The sequence below is a fragment of the Ranitomeya variabilis genome, chromosome 2, assembly GCF_051348905.1.
Source record: "Ranitomeya variabilis isolate aRanVar5 chromosome 2, aRanVar5.hap1, whole genome shotgun sequence".
Taxonomy (NCBI): domain Eukaryota; kingdom Metazoa; phylum Chordata; class Amphibia; order Anura; family Dendrobatidae; genus Ranitomeya; species Ranitomeya variabilis.
In genome coordinates, this window is record NC_135233.1 from 258,713,247 (window position 1) to 258,736,186 (window position 22,940).

At 45.9% G+C, this 22,940-nt stretch overlaps 2 long non-coding RNA genes across 2 annotated transcripts in view; one reads left to right on the forward strand and one right to left on the reverse strand.

Moving 5' to 3' along the window:
* LOC143805432 (uncharacterized) overlaps nucleotides 1-22,940 on the reverse strand; it is a 332,861-nt gene that overhangs the window by 303,697 nt on the left and 6,224 nt on the right. The window lies entirely within an intron of this gene.
* Nucleotides 16,110-22,940, forward strand: part of LOC143805431 (uncharacterized) — an 85,447-nt gene continuing 78,616 nt past the window's right edge. Inside the window, exon 1 of the long non-coding RNA XR_013221240.1 lies at nucleotides 16,110-16,161. This is a non-coding gene — a long non-coding RNA (uncharacterized LOC143805431). The remainder of the gene's footprint in view (nucleotides 16,162-22,940) is intronic.

Sequence of the window (22,940 nt, forward strand, 5' to 3'; positions counted from 1 at the left end):
CTGTTGTGGATTCTGTTTGTGGGCTCCCTCTGGTGGTTACTGCTGGTACTGGGTGACTTTGGTGGGTTGCGGCCTTTGGTTTCCACCTGTCCATCAGAGGCTGGGTGGTTCCTATTTTACCTGGCCTTTCTGTCATTCCCTTGCCGGCTATCAATGTATTCAGATGTGCTCTGTTTGGTTCCTGCCTACTGCCTACCTGCTCCCAGATCTTTCAGGATAAGCTAAGTGCTGATTTTCAGTTGTTGGTTTTTTGTCCAGCTTGCTTATTATGTCTCTATGCTAGCTGGTAGCTCTAGTGGACTGAGGTTCTCCCCATGTGCCATGAGTTGGCACATGGGTTCTTGTAATCTCAGGATGGTTTTTTTTGATTAGGGTTTTTTGCTGACCGCTCAGACCCCTTTTGTATCGTTCTGCTTTCTAGTTTACAGCGGGCCTCAATTTGCTGAACCTATATATATATCATCTCTATGTGTGTGCCTTCCTCTCATTTCACCGTCAATACTTGTGGGGGGCAACTATACCTTTTGGGGTTCATTCCTCTGGAGGCAAGTGAGGTCTTTATTTTCTCTGCAGTACTAGTTAGCTCTTAGGCTGGTGCGTGGCGTCTAGAACCAACGTAGGCACGCTCCCTGGCTATCTCTAGTTGCGTTTGTCAGGCGTAGGGCAGCGGTCAGCCCAGGTTCCATCACCCTAGAGCTCGTCCGATATTTTGTATTACTTTGCTTGTCCCTTGCTATCCCTAGCCATTGGGATTCATGACAGCTTCCAGGACCAAATATCTCTGCCAGCAGCAGTGATACTTTTGTGAGCACTGATAGCAGTGATGGCTCCTCTGGATCACACTGCTGCTGGTTCTGCATGTGCTGCTGCTCTGGGCTGGTGGGAGGAGTAAGGCAGAATCAGTGAGAGAAGAGAGCAGACTAGATCTATCTAGTGCTGAGAATGACAGACTGCTGCAAACCACAGATCATCATTTTTGCAGTTTTGCACTAGGTCAACTGTAAATCACAAGTTGATCACATTATGTGAACATCCTCACCTTGCACCTGAAATATCATAGATCTGAAACTTTTGTGATGCTGTAATTGGCAATTTTCCGTGTGGGGAATTTTCCGTGTGGGGAATCTTCCATGAGGGGAATTTTCCATGTGGGGAATTTTCCATGTGGGGAATTTTCCTGTGTGCATTTTTCATGTGGGCAATTTTCCTGTGGGCAATTTTCCTGTGGGCATTTTTCTGGTCACCAAAGCCGGCAATTGAATTACCGGCTTTTCTGCTATCTAGCGCTGAATTTAAAATATATATATATATATATATACATATATGTGTGTCTCACTGACATATATATATATATATATATATATATATATATATATATATAAATATATAGACTGTATATATGTTTTTAAGAATATTTGACCCGATGGATCCATGATATGTCCATTTTGCAAGCCTGCGTGAAAAAAAAGCCGTACGGAAGCCATACGGATAACACACGGATAAATTTGCGCGTAAAAATCGCATCCTCGCATTGAATACGGAACAGTGTTTTGGGACAATTTCTGCGTATTACGGCCACAAAAAAACGGACCGTATTTTCATACGCCTAGTGTGACGCTGGCCTAACAGGCTGCAGATACAGCCGCTGTTGGTGTGTGCAGGTGTACTGGGAGTTGTAGTACTATACTGGATGCAGATACAGCTGCTGTCAGGGTGTACAGTGTGCTGGGAGTTATAGTACTATACCGGCTAGTGATACAGCAGCTATCAGGTTACATATACAGCCGCTGTCGGGGTATGCAGGTGTAGTGGGAGTTGTAGTACTATACCAGCTGCTGAAACACCAGCTGTCAGGGTGTGCTAGTTGCAGTACTGAACCGACTGCAGATACAGCTGCTGTCAGGGTGTGCTGCGAGTTGTAGTACTGTACAGACTGCAGATACAGCCGCTGTCAAGGTGTGCTGCGAGTTGTAGTACTGAACCGACTGCAGATACAGTCGCTGTCAGGGTGTGCTGTGAGTTGTAGTAGTGTACTGAATGCAGATACAGCCGCTGTCAGGGTGTGCTGGTGTTGAGGAGAGCCATAAGATCAAATACTTAATTAACCTCAAGACATAAGAGATTGAGAGAAGCAACCCATAACGTGTATTGTTTAACCTTACATAAGTTTTCTCAGATCAAAGTGAGACACTAAAGATGGCTGCCATTTCCTGTATCAGCACACCATGTGCTGATATCCAAGATGACGCCCACCCTGATGACCTCATGGATCCTCCCACAGTGACGCCCACCTTGATGACCTCATGGACCAACCCACTCTGATGACCTCATGGATCCACCCACAGACTTGCTCATTGCCCAACCCACTAACCAATGGAATACATCCGATCACTCCCATTTGAGAGCTAACCGAGCCCCCTTACAGGAGATATATAAACTTGTGTTCCGACTGAATAAAGCCCCTGGGAGCTGAGCCATAGATTGATCAAGGAGAGTTTACATCTGACTGTGTGTTGTCATATGTTTATTTCTTTAGTGCGCACCTGATCAATATCCATTAGGCCAGGAGTAGGCAACTCTAGTGAACATTTTATTAATTGTTCAACCTAACATATTTGGCTGCCCAACCTGGGGCCAGCAGAGGAAGAGCCCTGAACCCTGAGGACCGGCGAGTGGAACAGCAGGATGCGCTGAATACCCCGAACCTGGAGACTGATCAACTCCTTATCAGAACACGGTAAGTCTGCTGATTTTTATAATCTGTATAATCTGTAGTGTAGTCTTTACCTGTGTCCTTCGGGGTATCCTGTGCAGATTGCCTGACCGTGTCCGGTTTTCGTGGTATTTGTAAGACGGCAGAAGGGTCTCTCCGCTGCTGGTCATTTAATTGCAAGAACCGTCACATGTTTTAGTTGCCTACTGCCTGTTACGTGTTGTGAAGAGGGGAGATGACTGGTAGTTAAGAGAGCAAGCGGATTTTTCAGCGTTTCAAAAAAAAAAAAAAAAAAAGGAAAGCAAATTTTTCAGTGTGAAAAAAAAAAAATTGTCTGTGGTACAGTACACAGTTGTCGCCTGTGATACGATTTTCAGTTCTGTATAGGAGAGACTAGGACCTGGAGTGAATTGACTCGGCCTAGGAGGGGCCCGTTAACTTGGAGTGAGATGACTCAGTTCGAGCCAATTAAATTTAGTTTTGCCTTGTGACTTTGAGTGAATTGACTCAGTATGGGGCCTGGTAATTTAGGGAGCAATTTGATTAAGTAGGGAATAATTGGTTTGTAAAGTACAGAACACGGAAGTCAGACAGGGACCACGTGACAAGAAAGAATAGGAACTGTGTGCTGCAGACTCAGTTCCCTTTAGAATCTCAGGTTTGAGTCATCTCCCCCGTCTTATTGTTTGTTTGGTGTTTGTTATCTTGGTAGATATATATACTGTATATCTATAGAAAGATGGAGAAATTAATGCAGTTCTGCCGTATGGGCACTAAGCCAAATTCAGATGGCAAGTTAGACTCGTGTACATTAGTAGCGACTCATGAAGGGAAGAGTCATGTTAAACAATGTAAAAAGCGTATGAAGTTGTGTGGAATGCCAGAACGGGGAAGGTTACAGCCCCTGGAGTGGAAGATTGCCTTGGGGATAAAAAAAAAAAAAGGTATCCTAGAAGATAATGGATTGTTGTCTACTGCTAGGGCAGGAGAAAGAGTCTCTGAAAGTTTGTATAGAGAAAATTGGGTAGAAGAGGAAAGGAATAAAAAGGGTAGAGTTTTGAGTTATGTGTATTACAAAAATATATCCTGAGCGGCCACCACCGTATGATGGTGGCCCAGGGCCATGTGCTTATTCTGATGGCAGCAGCCATTTTGTGGATGGGCCATGTGCTTATTCTGATGGTAAAAAAAAAAGGTATCCTAGAAGATAATGGATTGTTGTCTATTGCTAGGGCAGGAGTAAGAGTCTCTGAAAGTCTGTAGAGAGAAAATTGGAAATTGGGTAGAAGAGGAAAGGAATAAAGAGGACAGAGTTTTGAGTTATGTGTATTACAAAAATATATCCTGTGAGCGGCCGCCACCCTATAATGGTGGCCCAGAGCCATGTGCTTATTCCGATGGCAGCAGCCATTTTGTGGATGGGCCATGTGCTTATTCTGATGGTAGCAGCCATTTTGTGGATGGCAAACGTGTTAATGCTGGCAGTAGCCATTTTGTGGATGGCAAATGTGTTAATGCTGGCAGCAGCCATTTTGTGGTTGGCAAATGTGTTAATGCTGGCAGCAGCCATTTTGTGGATGGCAAATGTGTTGATGCTGGCAGCAGCCATTTTGTGGATGGCAAATGTGCTAATGCTGGCGGTAGCCATTTTGTGGATGGCAAATGTGCTAATTCTGGTGGTAGCCATTTTGTGGATGGCAAATGTAATGCTGGCAGCAGCCATTTTGTGGATGGCAAATGTAATGCTGGCAGCAGCCATTTTGTGGACTCCCCGCACCATCATTATTTCTCATTATGTGTTTGAGATAATCTACATCTTGGATTAAACACATTGAATCAGCAAACTGGTGAGTGCCGCTGTCTTCTAATCTTTCGTTATGATATTGAGTATGGTACGGTCTAAACAAAGCTGAGCACCAGAATTCCAGTTGCTTCTGATTGTCGGCAAGTGAATGGAAAGACGTGATTGAAGTGTCTCCTGCTGTGAGTCTAATGGGCCTAGTGCCATTCCACTCTTGAAGTTTTAAAATGTGTTAATGCTGGCAGCGGCCATTTTGTGGATGGCAAATGTAATTTTGACGGCCATTTTGTGGATGGCAAATGTGTTAATTGTAATAGCAGCCATTTTGTGGATGGCAAATGTGTTAATTGTAATAGCAGCCATTTTGTTGATGGCAAATGTGTTAATGCTGGCAGCAGCCATTTTGTGGATGGCAAATGTGTTAATGCTGGCAGTAGCCATTTTGTGGATGGCAAATGTGCTAATTCTGGCGGTAGCCATTTTGTGGATGGCAAATGTGTTAATGCTGGCAGCAGCCATTTTGTGGATGGCAAATGTGTTGATGCTGGCAGCAGCCATTTTGTGGATGGCAAATGTGTTAGTGCTGGCAGCAGCCATTTTGTGGATGGCAAATGTGTTAATGCTGGCAGTAGCCATTTTGTGGATGGCAAATGTGCTAATTCTGGCGGTAGCCATTTTGTGGATGGCAAATGTGTTAATGCTGGCAGTAGCCATTTTGTGGATGGCAAATGTAATTTTGACGGCGGCCATTTTGTGGATGGCAAATGCTAATTCTAATAGCAGCCATTTTGTGGATGGCAAATGTAATTCTGGCGGCAGCCATTTTGTGGATGGCAAATGTGCTGCTCCTGGTGGTGAACATCTTAGTCTAAGGCTACACACCGCATCACCAAATCCTTGTTACCCAGTAATGACCACTAACGGCCAATACTATATTCCTTCGGGAAGTGAACAGGCTTTACCCATGTTTCCCGTCTCAGTGGTTTCCAATGAGGCACCGACCCTTTCCCCTATCACTCCTGTCGTGAATCCAGCAATCCTCCCACCTGGATCTTCCCCGACACCAACCCTTTCTACTGTCACTGCCAATTTAGCCGCACACCCACACTAGATGCTCCAAGCAACGGCCTCTCCTCCCAATGCTTCCGCTACAACCACACTCTCACGCAGTCTGCCTAACCCTGTACCCGGTACCTCACAGGCTCTCTCACAGCCAAGTGCACACCTGTATGGGACGGTGGCAACTGTAACAAGGGGGGCTCAATCTGGGAGGGGGATACCAATAGCACAGGAAGCACAAAGGGGAGGGAATGTTGGCAACCTATTTTTGAAAAAGAACTTCCTGAGGGACCCTTGTTAGTGGTGGGAAAGAGTGACATAACAACAATGGAGACAGGCGCTATTGTTAATGCTGCCAATTCTCGGTTAGAGCACAATGGAGGTGTAGCTAGAGCTATAGTGGAAGCAGGAGGGGCGACTATTCAAGCTGACAGTCAAATCATTGTTGAGTCACGTGGTCAGATAGCTGTTGGGGACATAGCGGTTACTAAAGCTGGCATTCTTCTGTGTAGAATGATCATACACGCTGTGACCCCTACTTTTGACCCTATTCATCCAGACGTTAGTGCTCAACAACTTCGTGCAGCAATAACTCGCATTTTAGAGTATGCGAATATTAGTGAGCAGATTGAGACCTTGACAATTCCCGCTATTGGTGTTGGCATTTTCGGTTTCCCTGTTCATGCATGTACAAGGGAAATCGTTGGAATTATTATAAACAAGTGTAGCCCCCCAAGCATTTGCTGCCTCTCTGAAGTCGGGTTAATTAGTAATGACTTTGAGGACAGGACTGTTAAAGCTTTTAAGACTGCCTGCGTCACCTGGACCCCACACCATGATACTGTAGCTGCCCAAATAGAGCCCCTCATTCCAGGACTGTTACCTCCTCCTGCTCCTCATTCAAAAGTGATTACATCTGTACTCCCGGTGCCATCTATACTCCCGCCTCAGGTGTCACCACCAAAAGTGCCAATGCTCATGTCTGAGGAGCCCACCCTCTGTCAAGTTTACACCCCAACAAGCTGCTACTCTGTTGAACCAAGTTCCAGATCCAGAAAAACAGCCGATGCCTTTCTACAGAAGCATGCTTCAATTCCAAAGGAATTACCCAGCCACGTGGCAAGATCTCATTTCCCTGGCAAATCTTAAAGCAGGCGATGCATATTGGCCTGTTATGGATATCGTGTTCAATGATGCCTCACTTGCCAGTGACAAGACATGGGACTCTGGTGTTGAGTTCTGCCAAGAACCTAAGACATGGGCCTCGGATGAGCTGGCTGACCTATCACTTATTGTCGCCAATGGATTCCAGATGCCTCCAAGCTGATGCAGCCATTGTACGATGACCTCAAGACGTCAGCGTTTCCACTATGTACCAAATCCATGGAAGCTTCCTACACTCTTAAACAGGCCATACAGTCTGCACCAGCTCTTGGAATCCCAAATTATATCATCTTAAGACATCCGGTTCTTTTAATGGCTCCACACTACATAAAAGCTATTCTAGGCCAGACTCAACCTAAACAGCTGTCGCTACAGTGTCATATGAGACTCCAATGTTCCCTCTTGGTGCGGATAATGTCACTCTTGTCCACTGCACCATCCTTAACCCGTCCATGCTGCTTCCTCTTTCCAGGGGGGATGTGGATGATGATACTGATGCTCTAGGAGAAGATGCTTCTACACACTCAGAGGAGGATCATTGTCATGATATGTATTTTTTTTCCCTGTCCTGTATTTTGTATAATATGTCATGATGTGGTGCGACTTCTCTTTGGTTGTATTTACTGTACACTTTGCAATGTCATGGGATGTATGTAACTTAACCTGTCTCCTTCCCCCAATACTTGCAGCCCTAAGCTATAATGTAATATAAAATCTATATATAGATATATAATATATAATATAAAAGCTTTGTCAACACCACTAGTGAAGGAATAGCCATTCTTCCTCACAGCAGGTGGCTAGTCAAATGCACATACTGGATAGACTAAGCGGAGCCGACCAGTCTAGAATCTTCTGGTGGACCCAACCATTGAATAGAAGGTGTGACCCCTACCCCCTTCATGGGTGGGCTGATCCCAGGAGCTCAGACAATCCATTCTTATTTTTGAGGTCAGATGTGAGTTGACCCTTGAAGGAGAAGGAGTGGGGATTCTTAGCCGAGGCAAGACCCCACGTCCATCTGTGACTGCGGAAGCGAACGGGGCGAGACTTGAGCTGAGGACATATCTCGTCGTTCGTGGGATTGTTTTGGGATCCCATGGACTCGTGTGGACTATTGCTTTGTTAGCTGGCACAAGGATTATCGGGAGGTGCCCCGAACCTGTTCCGTTGGACTAATCGTGGACTCTGTAGATCTACCTGCAAGTGTTGTTCCAGCGTTCTTGATAATAAATCCGTTGACTCATCCCTTGGCCTGTTGTCCCTTCTTGCTCTGCCGTACACCCCGTTACAAACTGGTGGCAAGCAGTGGGATCAGAGCAGAAGGAATTGAGGACAAAGGCCCATCAACATCGGGAACCAGCACCGCAGAGTACGAGAACTGGACTGCGATGAACCTACAAACAAAGGCCCGTGAACTGGGAGTCAGCTACAAGGGACTCTCCAAGGAGCAGCTAATTGAGGCTTTGGAAGGAGTTTGCCTGCTAGATTATGCTGAGGAAGGATCCCCACAGCAAACGGAGGAAAGACGGCAGCCGGAGGTAAATACCCAAAAAAGTCAGTGCGTTGTGTGGTACGAGGAGGAGTTGGCATTGCTGGGAGAAGAGGCCACCATAGACGATAAGAGGGAGGCCATTCACAGAGCTCAGGAGATGGCATTGCTGGAGAGGCAGATCGCTTTGGAAGCAGCTAGAAGCTCCAGACAGACTGTAACCCCAGCACCCACAATGAGGGAACTCCCCAGAGTGTCCCGCAAAGACTTCAAGCCGTTTAATGAAGCTGCAGGCAACATTGAGGGCTTCTTCCAGGTCTTTGAGTATCAGTGTCGATTAATGGAAGTCCCGGAAAGGGAGCGAGTCCGACATCTGGTGGGGCTCTTAGAGGGCGGAGCTGCCGCAGCCTATAGAGCTATGGACCCTTGGGGGAACTGTGAGTATGCGAAGATTAAACAGACTATTCTAGAACATTATGCTGTTACCCCAGACACTTACAGGACTCAGTTCCGTACTTTAGCCTGTGATGAGGAATTGTCTTTCAAGATGTATGCCCACAGACTCAAACAAATATGTCATCGCTGGCTGGAGGCAGAGGAGGCCTTAACCTGGGAGACCTTCCTCCAGATTATCCTACAAGAACAGTTTTACTTCAAGTGCCCTGCTGAGATCCGGGAATGGGTGCGTGAGAGGAGACCAGCCACTGTGGAGCAAGCTGCTGCTTTAGCTGATGAGGTTCTCACTATCAAGCCTCATTGGAAAAATTTACTGGTGGATGGAGTAAATACTACCAACACCCCACCACAAGTGGTCTCTTGTCCTTCAGTCCCCAAAGTTTGCTGTCCCACTAGACCACCACCTCATGTTGATACCCATGTAACTCCCCTTCCAGCTAGTCCTACCCCTTCCTCTGAAATGCTACAAGGAGAGAAAGTAGTAGAGCGCAGGTGTTATGGATGTGGGCATCCTGGGCATCTGCAGGCCACCTGCCCAGCTATACAGTGGAGAAATCGGTCTCAATCCCAACAACCACCACATGCACCGTCACATAGATATCAGCCTCCAGGCTCCCTTACCTCCGTCCCCAGAGTGCACAAGGAGAGAAAGTAGTAGAGCGCAGGTGTTATGGATGTGGGCATCCTGAGCATCTGCAGGCCACCTGCCCAGCTATACAGTGGAGAAATCGGTCTCAATCCCAACAACCACCACATGCACCGTCACATAGATATCAGCCTCCAGGCTCCCTTACCTCCGTCCCCAGAGTGCACGAGAAGGAGTGCGAATCAGCGCAGATGTTACCGATGTGGGCAGGCTGGGCATCTGCAAGACACCTGCACTCAGGGTCAATTGAGGATTGACCCTGCACCAAATCGGCCTATCAATTATTTACAGCCAAACACAATGGAGGAAGAGGTGCCACCGCTACAAATTGATTTGCCTAATAGCTCAGAAACCCATGTTCGACCATTAGGGATTTAAGGGGTGTGGGCCACAGCCATGAGTTCCTTTAATCCTCAAAGAAAGCACGTACAGGAGGTCATGCTGGACGGTCAGAGAGTTATTGGCTATTGTGACTCTGGGGCATTTCTCCCCATAGCTGATCCCAGAGTGGTTCGGCCAGAGGCAATAAAACATGGACCTGGGATTACCATTGAATTAGCTGGAGGCCAATGGAAGAATATCCCAAAAGCAAGCGTAGAACTGGACTTTGGCTTTGGGGTCAAGCAATGCGTGGTTGGGGTGATGAGGGGCCTGCCTGCAGATATTGTCTTAGGAAATGATGTGGGAGAGCTACAATGTCGATTTGTGGGTGCCGGGAGCAGAGTTTAAGTCAAAGAGGATGTAAAATGGTGCCCGCCTTTAAGCCTACAGCTGCACCATACAATACAGATGAGGCAGCCAACACCAAAATGCAGATGGACTGTCCACGCAAGAGGAGCCCTGAGTCCGGTCAGCCATGCCTGTGTGTACTTAACCAGCGACCTGTAGAGGTCCCTAGTACGTACACAAATTGGGAGGGGAAGGGATTGTCATGATATGTATTTTTTTCCCTGTCCTGTATTTTGTATAATATGTCATGATGTGGTGTGACTTCTCTTTGGTTGTATTTACTGTACACTTTGCAATGTCATGGGATGTATGTAACTTAACCTGTCTCCTTCCCCCAATACTTGCAGCCCTAAGCTATAATGTAATTAAGCTTTGTCAACACCACTAGTGAAGGAATAGCCATTCTTCCTCACAGCAGGTGGCTAGTCAAATGCACATACTGGATAGACTAAGCGGAGCCGACCAGTCTAGAATCTTCTGGTGGACCCAACCATTGAATAGAAGGTGTGACCCCTACCCCCTTCATGGGTGGGCTGATCCCAGGAGCTCAGACAATCCATTCTTATTTTTGAGATCAGATGTGAGTTGACCCTTGAAGGAGAAGGAGTGGGGATTCTTAGCCGAGGCAAGACCCCACGTCTATCTGACTGCGGAAGCGAACGGGGCGAGACTTGAGCTGAGGACATATCGTCGTTTGTGGGATTGTTTTGGGATCCCTTGGACTCGTGTGGACTATTGCTTTGTTAGCTTGCACAAGGATTATCGGGAGGTGCCCCCCGAATCTGTCCCATTGGACTTGTGTGGACTATTGCTTTGTTAGCTGGCACAAGGATTATCGGGAGGTGCCCCAAACCTGTTCCGTTGAACTGATCATGGACTCTGTAGATCTACCTGCATGTGTTGTTCCAGCGTTCTTGATAATAAATCCGTTGAATCATCCCTTGGCCTGTTGTCCCTTCTTGCTCTGCCGTACACCCCGTCACAATCATGACTGTCTTGAACAAATGCAGGAAGAAGTAGCCTCCCAGGAAAACGTGTCTGAAGACCCATTCCCACATGCTGACCTGACGTTCTTCACTGATGGTTCCAGATGAAATGGGAAGGTTCCATACTGGATATGCCGTGGTTACACATGACCAGGTCATCTCAGCCGGATCCCTACCACCGCACATGTCTGCACAAGAAGCGGAACTTAAAGCTTTGACGTTGGCTTGTCAGGAAGCGACAGAGAAGGTGGTCAAAATCTACACGGATTCAAGATACGCTTTCGGAGTGGCTCATGACTTCGGCAGTATCTGGGCAGCCAGAGGATACCTAACGTCCAGTGGAACTCCTGTAAAACATGCTGCTATCATACAAGAACTTGTGGCCGCTCTAGATCTACCTTTGGAGGTTGCAGTGATCAAGATCAAAGCTCACGGGAGATTGGATCCTACAGAAGCAAGGGGGAACTTTTTTGCTGACAAAACAGCAAAGAGCTATGCTGCGGATCCATTTGGGAAAGAGAAAGCAGCGGTGTACGTGTCACAAGACACTGAAGAAGGGACTAAAGGCTCTCTTATGAGGATTATCCATCTACATCAAGACAAGACATCAGATGATGAAAAGAAGTCATGGCAAGAAGGAGGAGCTAAAAAAGGATGAAGATGGAGTCTGGAGGGTGAACAAAAAGCTGTCTACCCCGTAATCTGTACCCCTCGGTGACAGAATGGGCACACAGTATCACCCACAGAGGCAAGAATCGGATGAATGACCTGATTTGGAAGACTTATATGGCACCTGGTATCTCTGTCACCCAAAAATATTTCAAGTCCTGCCTTGTGTGTGCAACATGCAATCCAGCACCGCCTCAGAAAGTTACTCAGAAACATTTGGCTAAACCACTCTATCCCTTTCACAGATTCAGATAGATCACATTCAAATGACAAAAGTAGGGAAGTGCGAGTATGTACTGGTAGTGACTGTAATGTTCTCAGGATGGCCCGAAGCCTATCCAGTAATCAACATGATTACCAGAGTGACTGTTAAGAGCCTGATGACTGAAGTAGTATGCAGATATGGGGTCACAGAGGTAATTGAGAGTGACCAAGTACCCGCATTCATTGCAGCACTAAGGAACTATGGACATTGGTGGGAGCTGGTTTGGGTTTACATACTCCATATCACCCACAGAGCAGTGGGAAAGTAGAAACACTGAATGGCACCTTCAAAAATAAAATACTGAAATCCAGTCAGGTCAGACTTGGACAGACATTTTGCCCCTTGCCTTATACTCAGTCAGAAACACTCCAAGGGGTCCCACTAAAAACTTACACCATTCGAGATTCTTTCTGGGGGGCCTCCAAGGTTGGGTCAACATTTTCCACAACAGCTAGCCTTAGGAAGTGATACTCTCGTAAATTATGTAATTGTCCTTACTAAAAAAACTGTCAGTAACACATGTACAAGTTTTATCATCCATTCCAGGTCCAGATTCCAATGAAGGTACCCATGCTTTCCAACCTGGTGACTAAGTGCTGGTAAAGTTCATCAGAAAGACATCCCTGGAGTCGAGATTTGAGGGTCCCTACCAAGTGCTCCTGACTACTCCTACTTCGGTCAGGGTTGCTGAGCGCCTCCTGGATCCATCTCTCACATTGTAAACGTGTTAGACAGTTAGGGACAGAGTAGGATCTGACCTGCTTGTCAAAGTCCAGCTACAAAGGGAGGTTTTCCACAAGGGAAAACTTGTCTCAAACTGGTGAAAACTCCAATTCCCCCCTCCCGGGCGAGACGGTCAGATCTAGGATGTGTACATCAGGGTTAGTCACATGTGTATTTTATGTAACCATGGAGATGGGAGATTGGAGAGTAATAGGTCCGGCAGGTAGGAAAGTCCGGAGGACACTGGTAACGCGCTCCGATATACCTCCTCGGTATACCCATAATTGGTCACACATTCTCTGGTGTCTATAGCATCTGTATTGTCATGAAGCCTCTGATGTCATAGTGACACTTAACACCGGTGGGTTAGGGAACCACGGTGGGATCAAGATAAAAAAAGGGGTTAATAAAGTATTTAGGGGGGACTGTTGAGGAGAGCCATAAGATCAAATACTTAATTAACCTCAAGACATAAGAGATTGAGAGAAGCAACCCATAACGTGTATTGTTTAACCTTACATAAGTTTTCTCAGATCAAAGTGAGACACTAAAGAAGGCTGCCATTTCCTGTATCAGCACACCATGTGCTGATATCCAAGATGACGCCCACCCTGATGACCTCATGGATCCTCCCACAGTGACGCCCACCTTGATGACCTCATGGACCAACCCACCCTGATGACCTCATGGATCCACCCACAGACTTGCTCATTGCCCAACCCACTAACCAATGGAACACATCCGATCACTCCCATTTGAGAGCTAACCGAGCCCCCTTACAGGAGATATATAAACTTGTGTTCCGACTGAATAAAGCCCCTGGGAGCTGAGCCATAGATTGATCAAGGAGAGTTTACATCTGACTGTGTGTTGTCATATGTTTATTTCATTAGTGCGCACCTGATCAATATCCATTAGGCCAGGAGTAGGCAACTCTAGTGAACATTTTATTAATTGTTCAACCTAACACTGGGAGTTGTAGTACTATACCGACTGCAGATACAGCCACTGTCGGGGTGTGCAGATGTGCTGGGAGTTGTACTACTATACCGGCTGCGGATACAGCTGCTATGAAGGTGTACAGGTGTGCTGGGAGTTGTAGTACTATTCCAGATGCTGATACAGCCTCTGTCAGGGTGTGCTAGGAGTTGTAGTACTATATCGGCTGCAGATACAGCAACTCTCGGGGTGTACAGGTGTGCTGGGAGTTGCATTACTATACTGGTAGCTGATACAGCAGCTGTCAGGGTGTGCTCGTGTGCTGGGAGTTGTAGTACTATACAAGCTGTACATAGAACCGCTGTCAGTGTGTGCAGGGAGTTGTAGTAATATACCGGCTGCACATAGAGCCGCTGTCAGTTCATGTGGGTGTGCTGGGAGTCGTACTATACAAGCTGTACATAGAGCTGATGTCAGTGTGTGCAGTGAGTTGAAGTAATACAGGTCCTTCTCAAAAAATTAGCATATAGTGTTAAATTTCATTATTTACCATAATGTAATGATTACAATTAAACTTTCATATACTATAGATTCATTATCCACCAACTGAAATTTGTCAGGTCTTTTATTGTTTTAATACTGATGATTTTGGCATACAACTCCTGATAACCCAAAAAACCTGTCTCAATAAATTAGCATATTTCACCCGACCAATCAAATAAAAGTGTTTTTTAATACCAAACAAAAAAACCATCAAATAATAATGTTCAGTTATGCACTCAATACTTGGTCGGGAATCCTTTGGCAGAAATGACTGCTTCAATGCGGCGTGGCATGGAGGCAATCAGCCTGTGACACTGCTGAGATGTTATGGAGGCCCAGGATGCTTCAATAGCGGCCTTAAGCTCATCCAGAGTGTTGGGTCTTGCGTCTCTCAACTTTCTCTTCACAATATCCCACAGATTCTCTATGGGGTTCAGGTCAGGAGAGTTGGCAGGCCAATTGAGCACAGTAATACCATGGTCAGTAAACCATTTACCAGTGGTTTTGGCACTGTGAGCAGGTGCCAGGTCGTGCTGAAAAATGAAATCTTCATCTCCATAAAGCATTTCAGCCGATGGAAGCATGAAGTGCTCCAAAATCTCCTGATAGCTAGCTGCATTGACCCTGCCCTTGATGAAACACAGTGGACCAACACCAGCAGCTGACATGGCACCCCACACCATCACTGACTGTGGGTACTTGACACTGGACTTCAGGCATTTTGGCATTTCCTTCTCCCCAGTCTTCCTCCAGACTCTGGCACCTTGATTTCCGAATGACATGCAAAATTTGCTTTCATCAGAAAAAAGTACTTGGGACCACTTAGCAACAGTCCAGTGCTGCTTCTCTGTAGCCCAGGTCAGGTGCTTCTGCCGCTGTTTATGGTTCAAAAGTGGCTTTACCTGGGGAATGCGGCACCTGTAGCCCATTTCCTGCACACGCCTGTGCACGGTGGCTCTGGATGTTTCCACACCAGACTCAGTCCACTGCTTCCTCAGGTTCCGGTCACCTCTTCTCGTTGTACAGCGTTTTCTGCCACATTGTTTCCTTCCAACAGACTTACCATTGAGGTGCCTTGATACAGCACTCTGGGAACAGCCTATTTGTTGAGAAATTTCTTTCTGGGTCTTACCCTCTTGCTTGAGGGTGTCAATGATGGCCTTCTTGACATCTGTCAGGTCGCTAGTCTTACCCATGATGGGGGTTTTGAGTAATGAACCAGGCAGGGAGTTTTTAAAAGCCTCAGGTATCTTTTGCATGTGTTTAGAGTTAATTAGTTGATTCAGAAGATTAGGGTAATAGGTCATTTAGAGAACCTTTTCTTGATATGCTAATTTATTGAGACAGGTTTTTTGGGTTATCAGGAGTTGTATGCCAAAATCATCAGTATTAAAACAATAAAAGACCTGACAAATTTCAGTTGGTGGATAATGAATCTATAGTATATGAAAGTTTAATTGTAATCATTACATTATGGTAAATAATGAAATTTAACACTATATGCTAATTTTTTGAGAAGGACCTGTATACCGGCTGCACGTAGAGCCGCTGACAGTGTATGTGGATGTGCTGAGAGTTGTAGTACTATACAAGCTGCATATGGAGCCGCTATCAGTGTATGTGGGTGTGTTGGGAGTTGTAGTACTATACAAGCTGTACATAGAGCCGCTGTCAGTGTATGTGATTGTGCTGGGAGTTGTAGTACTATACAAGCTGTTAGTACTATACGAGCTGCAGATACAGCCGATGTCAGGGTGTCTTGGGAGTTGTAGTACTACAAGCGGTATGGGACAAGACAGAAGAGGGGGCACATGACAGAAGCAGGAGCCGCTCACCCGCCGCCAACAGCCCCTGCGGCCCGAGGAGCCGTTAGGTCACGTGACACCTCACCTCTTTCCCGCCCTTTTCTCCTCACAGGCTCACACACACACAGTGACACAGATAGCGAGTGGCGGAGGTGTCGTGCACACTGGCAGGTATCTCCTCCGCTGTACATGCTGTTGTATACCTGACAAAAAGTCCTGCCACAGGTGGTGCAGAGCAGACGTACATGCTGCGTGTATGACCGTGTCTTCTCACCACACACACCGCTGTCCTGTTGGATAAAGCCGGGTGTAATGAGTTCTGTTCTTCCACCCTGCAGTAAAGCATAATGTGGCAGAATGGCGGCGCAGGCTGTATGGTGGGGATCTCAGGTGTCCGGGGGCCACACAGCAGCGCTTCTACCACAGGTGACCGCGGGTCATTTTATCACCTATTTGACAGTAAATGGCGGGGGAGCTCCGGCCTCCAGCGTCCCACAGGGCGCGGAGATGCTGCAGAAAGCCCTGACCCCAGCACAGCCTGGTACAGAGCGGGTGTACAAGAAATTGGCCATTTTTATCATTAGTTTTTTTCTTATGAAAAGAGTCTTCTTCCAGCGTTTCTGATCCGTGGATACATTTTCACATCAATGTTTCAGTCGAAGTATGAAAATGACAAATTTTGTGGGAAACTTATTTTAGTGGAAAAATAAACTTGATTTTACATTTTTACCAGCCCAAATTATCGTATTTCCTGGGTACAAGATGCTCATTCTCCTAGTTTATCTCCTTGAGGAACCAAAATACGTCTCACGGATCCTCGGGGGCCTCTGCAAATGTGTCATGGCTGCTGTCTATTCCAGCTAAGTCTGGAGTCACACATAACGTATAAAAAAATCGGTCTGTTTTTCACAGCCGAGAATCTCACAAATGTTCCCTGAACAGTGATCCTTGTGCAATGCGAGGATGCGTTTTTCTCGCATTTAAGCACCTGTGTGACATCCATATGGCATCAGTATGGCGAGATTTTCTCGCCGGGTTGTAAAATGGACATACAATGGATCCATGGCCTAAAATATTCGTGAAAACATATATATATTTATATTATATATATGTCAGTGAGACTAACCATTGCATATCTGTTAGATTTTTATATGTCCTTCACTAATAATGTTAGTAGTGTGTGGGTGTAAAATTTTGGAGCTGTAGGTGTTAAATTAAGGGATTAATTCACGGAAAAAACTGACGTGGGCTCCCTCGCAATTTTCTCCACCAGAGAGGAAAAGCCAGTGACTGAGGGCAGATCTTAATAGCCTAGAGAGGGACCATGGTAACTGCCCCCCCCCCACCTGGCTAAAAAAATCTGCCCCCAGCCATCCCAGAAAAGGCGTATCTGTAAGGTCGGGGTCATACTAGAGAGGAATACGGACGTATGAGAGGCGCAAAATAAACGCTTTGCATACTGACCAATGTTTCTCTATGGGGCAGCTCCTATCTGGCGTATATTTCTCGGCTCTATTTTACGGGCTGACAAAATCGCAGCATGCTGCGTTTGTCAGCGTATTGCGCAAAAAATCCGCCAATGAAAGTACGGGGGTGAGAAAAATACGGATTACACGCGGACCATGCGTGTGAATTGCGAGAAATACGCAGCGGTGTTCTATAGAAAAGCCGGTAATTCAGTGCGGTGTACAGTAAAATCACACTGACAGGTTAGAATAGAATAGATAAAATAAATGTCTACACATAGTATAGGTATATATATATATATATGTATATATATATATATATATATATATATATATATATACTAGATGGTGGCCCGATTCTAACGTATCGGTTATTCTAGAATATGTAGGTAGTATATAGCACAGGCCACGTACTATATTGCACAGTCACGTAGTATATAACACAACCGACGTAGTATGTAACATAGCTACGTAGTATATAACAAAGCCACGTAGTATATAACAGCGCACGTAGTATACAGCACAGCCACGTAGTATATAACACAGCCATGTATTATATAACACAGCCACGTAGTGTATTGCACAGCCATGTAGTATATTGCACAGCCACGTAGTAAATTGCACAGTCACGTAGTATATTGCACAGCCACGTAGTATATAACACAGAGCATGTAGTATATAGCACAGCCACGTAGTATATTGCACAGTCACGTTGTATATTGCACAGCCACGTAGTATATAACAGAGACGTAGTATATAACACTGCGCATGGAGTATATTACACAGGTTACGTAGTATAAAGCACAGCGATTTAGTATATTGCCCAGCTACATAGTATATAGCACAGAGATGTAGTATATAACAGAGCCCACGCAGTATGTAACACAGCCCACGTACTATATAGAATGTGGGCACTATATGCGTGGTAAAAAAAGAATTAAAATAAAAAATAAACATATACTCACCTTCTGAAGGCCCCTTGAAGTCCTGGCGCCTGTGTGCGGTGCACACGGCAGCTTCCGGTCCCAGGTTTGCTATGCGCTTAGGACCTGTGATGACGTCGCGGTCACATGACCGTGACGTCATGGCAGGTCCTTTTCGCATAGCATCCTTGGCACCGAAACCTGCCGCTTGCACTGCCGAGGACAGCGGGCCACGTCGGAAGGTGAGAATAACCATTTTTTTTAAAATTATTATTATTATTTTTAACATTAGATCTTTTTACTATTGATGCTGCATAGGCAGCATCAATAGCAAAAAGTTGTTCACACAGGGTTAATAGCAGCATTAACAGAGTGCGTTACACCGCGGCATAGCGCGGTCCGTTAACGCTGCCATTAACCCTGTGTGAGCGCTGACTGGAGGGGAGTATGGACGGGACACTGAGTGCAGGGCAGTAAGCAGCGGCCATTTCGCTGCTGGTCTGTGCCCGTTGCTGATTGGTCGTGGGTGTTTTGCCGGGACCAATCAGCGACTTGGATTTCCGTGACAGACAGAGGCCGCGACCAGTGAATATCCGTGACAGACAGACAGAAGTGACCCTTAGACAATTATATATATAGATTTATATGTCGGTGAGACACATATATATATACAGTATATATTTATATTTAATACAGAGCTAGATAGCAGAAAAGCCAGAAATTTAATTGCCGGCTTTTGCTATCTCCTTATCAAACTCGACAGGATATGAGACATGGTATACATACAGTAAACCATTTTATATCCCTTATTTTTTTCATATTCCTCACTACTGTTAGTAGTGTGTGTACAAAATTTGGGAGCTGTAGGTGTTAAAATAAAGGGTTAATTAACGGAAAAAACTGGCATGGGCTCCCGCGCAATTTTCTCCGCCAGAGTGGGAAAGCCAGTGACTGAGGGCAGATATTAATAGCCTAGAGAGGGACTATGGCTATTGCCCCCCCTGGCTAAAACATCTGCCCCCAGCCACCCCAGAAAAGGCACATCTGTAAGATGCGCCTATTCTGGCACTTAGCCACTCTCTCCCCACTCCCGAGTAGCGGTGGGATATGGGTAATAAAGGGTTAATGTCACCTTGCTAATGTAAGGTGACATTAAGCCAGGTTAATAATGGAGAGATGTCAATAAGACACCTATCCATTATTAATCCAATATTAATAAAGGGTTAAAAAAACACATTAGGAAAAAAGTATTTTAATGAAATAAATACACATGGTGTTGTAATAGCTTTATTATACGCTCAATCCAAATGACGACTCTTGTCTTCTGAAAAAAAGTTACAATAAAAAAAACAACAATATCCCATACCTGTCCGCCGTACAGTCATGCTCCAAGATGTAAATCCATCTGGAGGGGTTAAATAATTATACAACGAAGAGCCTGCTAAGGCAGCTGCCCCTGGCTGTAAACTGGGGAATGAATGGAATGCAGGGGAAGGTAGCTACCTAGACTTGCGGTGCTGCGCCCCCTGCTGGCATAACCTCATATGAACTCTAGTGTGGGAATTTTTCAGAGTATTTTCCCACGCTAGAGTTCATATGAGGTTATGGGATAAAGGGTGACATTAACCCTTTATTACCCTATATCCCACCGCTACTCGGGAGTGGGGAGAGGCTAAGTGCCAGAATAGGCGCATATTACAGATGTGCCTTTTCTGGGGTGGCTGGGGGCAAATCTTTTTAGCCAGGGGGGCAATAACCATGGTCCCTCTCTAGGCTATTAATATCTGCCCTCCGTCACTGGCTTTCCCACTCTGGCGGAGAAAAATGCGCTGGAGCCCACACCATTTTTTTCCATGATTTAGCCCTTTATTTTAACACCTAGAGCTCCCAAATTTTGCACACAGACACTTCTAACATTATTAGTGAGGAATATGTAAAAAAAAATAAGGGATATGAAATGGTTTACTGTATGTAAACCATGTCTCATATCCTGTTGAGTTTGATAAGGAGATAGCAAAAGCCAGCAATTGAATTTCTGGCTTTTCTGCTATCTAGCTCTGTATTAAATATAAATATATATATATATATGTGTGTTTCACTGACATATATAGAGAGAGAGACTGTATATATGTTTTCACGAATATTTGAGCCCATGGATTCATTCTATGTCCATTTTGCAAGCTGGCGAGAAAATCTCGCCGTACGAATGCCATACGGATGACACACGGATAATTTTTTGAGAAAAAAAACGGATCATCGCGTTGAATACGGACCGGATCACTGTTCAGGAACTTTTCTGCGTATTACGCCTGTAAAAAAGGGACCGTATTTCCCTACACTAAGTGTGACGCCGGCCTAAGTTTCTTCCCATTGTGCTGTGGCATATGGGGTAATAAGGGGTTAATGTCACCTTGCTATTGTAAGGTGACATTAATAGGAATCTGTCACCTACTTTTTCGTATATAAGCTTCGGCCACCGCCATCAGGGGCTTATCTACAGCATTCTGTAATGCTGTAGATAAGCCCCCAATATAACCTGAAAGATAAGAAAAAATTTATATTATACTCACCTGGGGGGGTGGTCTTGTCCGATGGGCGTCGCGGTCCGGGTCCGGCGCCTCCCATCTTCATGCCATGATGTCCTCTTCCTTGCTTCCTGTTGTGGCTCCTGCACAGGCATACTTTACATAGTAACATAGTTATTAAGGTTGAAGGAAGACTTTAAGTCCATCTAGTTCAACCTATAAGATAACCTAACATGCCCTAACATTATCCACCCTGTTGAGGGCAGAGCAAAATACTGCAGTGCGCAGGCATCGGGAAAGGTCCAAGAAAGCCAGCGCCTCCTCACTGCAGTACTTTACGTTGAGGGCAGTTAAAGTACGCCTGCGCAGGAGCCGCGACAGCAAGCAAGGAAGAGGACATCATCGCATGAAGATGGGAGGTGCCGGACCACCCGCCCAGGTGAGTATAATATAACTTGTTTTTCTTATTTTTCAGGTTACATTGGGGGCTTATCCACAGCATTACAGAATGCTGTAGATAAGCCCCTGATGATGGTGGCCAAAGCTTATATACGAAAAAGTAGGTGTCAGATTCCCTTTAAGCCTGGTTAATAATGGAGAGGTGTCAATAAGACACCTATTCATTATTAATCCAATAGTATGAAAGGGTTAAAAATACACTCACACATTAAGAATAAAGTCTTTTAATGAAATAATGAAACACACAGGTTTAATATCTTTATTACACTCAATCCAAGCGAAGCCCTCGTTCTTCTGTAAAAAAAAAAAAGAAAGAAAAGGAACAATATCCCATACAAGTCCCACGCTGCAATCCATCTCAAGGGGTTAAATAGTTTACAACCTGGAGCCGGGCTGTAAACCATGAAGGAATTAATGAAAAGCTGCCTGCGCAGCCTCTCCTCCTGACCAGACATGAACTCATTAGCGTGGGAAAGTTTCTGAACATTTTCCCACACTATCAAGTTCACCGCATCAGGCGGGGAGTCTGTGCAGCCTCAGTGAGTACCGCTGACTTCACTTAGGCTGCACAGACTCCCCGCCTGACGCGGTGAACTTGACAGCTTGAAAAAATGTTCAGAAACTTCCCCACGCTAATGAGTTCATGTCTGATGTCCCAGATGTGCAGGCTAGTCCATAGCTTCAATGCCTTCAGCTTGCAGGAACTGCTGACACACTCCAGCCACATGAGGTCTGGCATTGTCCTGCATTAGGAGGAACCCAGGGCCAACCGCACCAGCATATGGTCTCACAAGGGGTCTGAGGATCTCATCTCGGTACCTAATGGCAGTCAGGCTACCTCTGGCGAGCACATGGAGGGCTGTGCGGCCCTCCAAAGAAATGCCACCCCACACCATTACTGACCCACTGCCAAACCGGTCATGCTGAAGGATGTTGCAGGCAGCAGATTGCTCTCCACGGCATCTCCAGACTCTGTCATGTCTGTCACATGTGCTCAGTGTGAACCTGCTTCCATCTGTGAAGAGCACAGGGCGCTAGTGGCCGGCACGGTGTTGGGCTGTGAGCACAACCCCCATCTGTGGACATCGGGCACTCAGACCATCCTCATGGAGTCGGTTTCTAACCATTTGTGCAGACACATGCCCATTTGTGGCCTGCTGGAGGTCATTTTGCAGGGCTCTGGCAGTGCTCCTTCTGTTCCTCTTTGCACAAAGGCGGAGTTAGCGGTCCTGCTGCTGGGTTGTTGCCCTCCTACAGCCCCCTCCACGCCTCCTGGCCTGTCTCCTGGTAGTGCCTCCAGCCACTATGCTGACAGATACAGCAAACCTTGCCACAGCTCGCATTGATGTGCCATTCTTGATGAGCTGCACTACCTCAGCCACTTGTGTGGGTTGTAGAGTCCGTCTCATGCTACCACAAGTGTGAAAGCACAACCAACATTCAAAAGTGACCAAAACATCAGCCAGATAGCATTGGTACTGTGATGTGGTCTGTGGTCCCCACCTGCAGAACCACTCCTTTAATGAGTGTGTCTTGATAATTGCCAATAATTTCCATCTGTTGTCTATTCCAGTTGC